This window comes from Carlito syrichta, unplaced genomic scaffold (genome assembly GCF_000164805.1).
Source record: "Carlito syrichta isolate Samal-C Ts95f unplaced genomic scaffold, Tarsius_syrichta-2.0.1 Scaffold131125, whole genome shotgun sequence".
Classification (NCBI taxonomy): domain Eukaryota; kingdom Metazoa; phylum Chordata; class Mammalia; order Primates; family Tarsiidae; genus Carlito; species Carlito syrichta.
Window position 1 is genome coordinate 225,054 of NW_007075221.1, and position 4,933 is coordinate 229,986.

A 4,933-nucleotide genomic window follows, 5' to 3' on the forward strand; every position below is an offset into this window, starting at 1 on the left:
GAGGGGCGTCTGAGCAGCGGGCGCCCAGACACAAGGCGCCGGCCCGGGAAGTCGTTTCTCCCGTGTGCATCGAGGCGCGCCCTTTCCTGCCAGGGGACGTCGCGTGTGGGGCCGGCCTGGGGCGGGCAAGCCGCCCGGGTCGGGCGCGGGCCACTCTGCCGTCGCAGGGTCCGTGGGGCGGCCGTCACTGGCTGGGCAAGGAGTGAGCAGGCGGCGTGGTGCCAGCGTACCCCCTCCGAGGAGGGTTGTTGCCGGGAGGGGAGGCCCATGTGTCCTGAGCCAGCCTCGGAGATGTCCTCTAACGGCTTGACGTCTGTCCGGGGCCCTCGGCGCCATCCCCTGCAGGCCATCCCCTGCAGTCACCGGCGTGGGACCAGCCAGTCTTTGGTGACACCCTCTGAAGCTGTCACCTGCTGGGACCCCCGCTGGACTGAGTGCCCAGCTCTGCTGGACATTCCAGCCCCGGGGTGGGCCACTCTGTTAGAAAGTGTTGTCTAGGCCCAGTGTGGTGGTTCATGTCTGTAATCCCAGTGCTTTGGGAGGACCACTTGAACCCAGGAATTCAAGACCTGCCTGGACAACATAGCGTTGCCTCATCTCTTAAAAAAAAAAAAATCAGCTGGGCATGGTGGCGTGTGCCTGTAGTTTCAGCTACTTGGGAGGCTGAGGCTGGAGGGTCCCTTGAGGCCAGGAGTTCAAGGTTACAGTGCACTGTGACCGTGCCACTGTACTTCAGCCTGGTGACAGTGAGACCCCCAACTCAAAAAAAAAAGAAAGAAAGAAAGAGAAAGAAAGAGCTTGCTTTATTAAACTGAAATCTGCCTTCCTCGACCATCTCTTAGTTGTTCCTCGTGTGATTTCCAGACTCCTCGGTGTCAGTTCAGGGCAATTCTGTACGTGGTTCTGGAACAGCTTGAGAGCTAAGGCCTGTGCTGAGAAATCCGGCATCTTCTGCAGACATTTGGGCATTGAGACGTTGTCAGTGTTCTTCTATGTTTTTCCTGAAATAAAGCATAACATTCTATGCAGAGAATAGGGACGGTTTTTGTGCTCTCTCTGAAAGTGTCCGTCTATATGATTGGATTAACTCTTTAACTCTTTGGTTTGGTCTCAAGCTGCAGGACTTCAGGCATGAGCCACTGCGCCCAGTCCTGTATTAACTTTTTATATATTATAGCAATGCTGGTTCATTTGAGTTTGAGGTAGATTTAAATTCCCAAGTCTTTTTTTTCTTCAGGATCTGTGTCAAGCAAGTTTTTAAAAATTTTGTTTTAGTTTTTAAATTTTTATCTATTTATTTTTTTGAGATGGGTTCTATGTTGCCCAGGCCAGTCTTGAACTCCTGGGCTCAAGCAATCTTTCCACCTCAGCCTCCCAAGTAGCTGGGATCCACCCTGCACTTTTTAAGTGGACATTTTCCCCCGCAAACCCAGGTCTTTATCTCTGTTCATCTGTTCATTCAAGAGTGGCTTTGGGTTCTTCACAGTGTACCTGACACTTAGCCAGGAGAGCTGACAATTAGTCTACTCTTTGCTCATTTATTCTCTTTTTGAGTTGGTGTCTCATTCCGTCGCCCAGGCTGGAGTGCAGTGACACGCTCACAGCCACCCCAGCGTCGACCTGCTGGGCTCCAGTGATCCTTCCGCCTTAGCTTTCCAAGTAGCCAGAACTAAAGGTGCGAGTTACCACGGTTGGCGAATTTTATTATATTTTATTGTAGAGACAAGGTCTCACCAAGTTGCCGGGGCTGGTCTCGAACCCATGGTCTCAAGCAATCCTCTCGCCTCAGCCTCCCAAAGTATGGGGATGACAGGCTGAACCACCAAGCCTGGCCTCGTTTATTATCTTAACTGAGTCCCTGGAGTTGTGTCATTCACAGATTTTGAAGGGTTCACCTGCTCTGACTCCCCCCTCATCGCTAGAATGTGGCACCTTGTGCTCCTTTGTTCTGCGGAAACCTTTGATGCTTCTGACTACCTTGTACAGACTCTGACTCAATACCAAGGAATATGAGTGACACGTAGCTTGCATTTGGGATTCTATCTATCATCTTGCTACAAAAATGCCGCTTTAAAATTTTTTCCCGTGCTTTGGGAGGCGAGGTGAGTGGATTGTCTGAGCCCGTGGGTTCAAGACCCGCCTGGGCAACTTGGTGAGCCCTCATCTCTACAGTAAATAAAAAATTAGCCGGGTGTGGTAGCGTGCGTCTATAGTTCCAGCTACTTGGAAGGCTGAGTTGGAAGGATCGCCAGAGCCCAGGAGGTCGAGGCTGCGGTGGCCGGGAGCGTGCTGCTACGCTCCAGCCTGGGCGACTGTGAGACTCCAACTCAAAAAGGAGGGGGGGGCAACTAGCCTCCGTCTTATGGGAGTAAATGTTTCTAGAAACGCCTTACCCAGTATGAACTAGAAACACACCAGGCATCTCTGTTCCTACGAGACACTGACCCGAGTTCCAGTTCTGGTTTTGTTTGTGCCTTGTGGCTGCTACAGTAACTCAGGAATGTCACGCTGCCTGATCCATACTAATCCATGTCGCTGGAGGAAATAACCAAGTCAAGGGGTTCCGAGGCCTCAGTGGATGCTGGGTGAGACTCTGGAAATTAACTGAACAGTTAATACATTACCTGACAACACACCGGTTGGTTGTTAAATCACGGCCATCATGTGCGTCAAGGGTTTTGTTACGATGAGGCTTTGAGGGAGCCACAGCTGTGTCTGCAAGCGTGGTTCCTAGCTCCCCATTCTGGTAAATGACACGGTTGATATCATTAGATAATGTTGCAGCTCTCATATTTCAGATGTCAGTCTTCTTTGATTTCGTTCTTCCACATACATACGCCCTACTCGTATAAAGCTAAGCTTCTGGTGTATTTGATTGTTGTGGCCATCATAAATAGGAAGACAAGACTCCGAAACTTGGCCCTGGACCACAAGGATACACTGATGTGATGATGAAACAGATATTTGCATTGAATGCTGTGTTTTTTTTTTTTTTAATTATTTATTTATTATAAAGATGTGGGGTACAATTGAGGGTTAGGTATATAAACACCAATTATGCAGGTACCTTTGTTGATGAAGTATGCCCCTCCCTCCCCTAGCAGGTTCCCTCAACTGCCAGTCCCACCCTGAATGCTGTGTTTCAAAACACAAGTAGTTTGAATGTTTCCTGGAGAAGTCTCTAAGAGGAATGTAGGTTTAGAGAGAGAGTTGAACTCGGATTTTGGCTCCTTGGTTGACTATTCCCACTGACCTGGCAGACATGACACTCTCTGTGTTTCATTCCGACCTCACTGACTGCAACATTTCACCCTCCTCTGCTGGTTCCTCAGTTAATATTGAGGGATCACTGGGTGCGGTGGTTCATGCCTGTGACCCCAGCACTTTGGGAGGCCAAGGCAGGAGGATTGCCTGAGCCCAGGAGTTCGAGACCAGCCTGGATAACACAGTGAGACCTCATCTCTACCAAAAAATTTAAAAAATTAGCAGGGTATGGTGACATGCGCCGGTAGTCCCAGCTACTCAGGAGGCTGAGAAGGGAGGATCGCCTGAGCCCAAGAGGTCAAGGCTGCAATGAGCCATGATCCTGCCACTGCACTCCAGCCTGGGTGACAGAGTGAGACCCTGACTCAAAAAAAAAAAAAAAATCAAGAAAAAATCATTGTGGCACCCTAGGACTCCGCCCTTGGCCTCGTCACCTGTGTCTAGTCCCTTGGTGGCCTTGATGGCCGGTTTGAAGCTCATGTCTTTAAATAGAGTCTTCCTGCCAACCACTCCCAAGGGTTCGCCTCCAGCCCAGACTCGGGAATGTCCAAATGTGAACTCCAGATCTTCCCTTCCCACCCTGCCCCCCAGCCTTCTCAGTTTGGTTGAGAGCACCTAAGAGCAGCAGTTTATAAGGTCAGAAAAGTGACAGGGGCCAGATCACGAAGGGGCTTGTAGACGCCTCTGTGGACTTTTGAGTTTTCTCCAAGATGGGGGAGACATTGGAGGGTTTGGCGCAAGAAGTGAAATTACCCAACATATTGTAAAGGGCTCACTCTGGCTGCTTTGCAGAGAACAGAGGGTCGTGGCACCCGGGTCTCTCCAGAGGGACCGGGTAGGGGGCTCCTGCCATGACCCAGGTGTGCGGTCACAGTAACTTTTCAGATTAGCTGCAGTGGAGTCAGTGGGAAGTGGTCAGGTTCTGGATGGGGAGGGATGGTAGGTGTGTAGAGGGTGGGGTGTGAGTTTTGAGTGCTATCAGACCACAGCAGAGAACCTGGAACCAAGGCCCAGCAGATCCAGGTCGAAATGAAGTGGATCCCAGGTGAAAAATGAGGCCAGTCTGGGGATCACTCGCTTTTGGATGTTGGCGTCGTGGGCCGGAGGCAGGTCTGAGGGCTGGGCCACACTGGACCTGACGGCTATAAGACATTCTGCTCTGTATATGTGTCCTTTCAAGAGAAGGACTGGATCAGGCTTTATGACTCCTTCACAATAGGTGTCCCTGTTGCCTCTGACTCCTGGGAGGGCGCAGGTAGGTTTCAGGACCGTGGCGGTCTGGACTGCTGCAGTAGCCACTTATCTGACTCCAGTTTGCTTTCCTTCACTCCTTTCTCTGTTTCCGGAGTGATCTTTCTAAATGCGAATCCGATGGTCTTATTCCCCTGTCTAAAAACTGTTTATAGCTTCCTAGTCTAACCAAGATAAAAACTCAGGCTCTCCTATGTAGCGTGCCGTGTTGTCTCAGACTGAGTTCCTGCCGCTCTCTGCCTGGCTGTGTCAATGACTTCTGTGCACCTGCAGAAACGCTCCAGCTGGCCACCACACAGGGCCATGCCTCCATACCTGGGCTCATATCGTCTGCCCTTTTGGAACACAATGTCTGCTTTTCTGTGCTTGGTCAACTCTCATTGCTAAGATACGTTTCCTTTAGGAAGCTGTGCCAGTT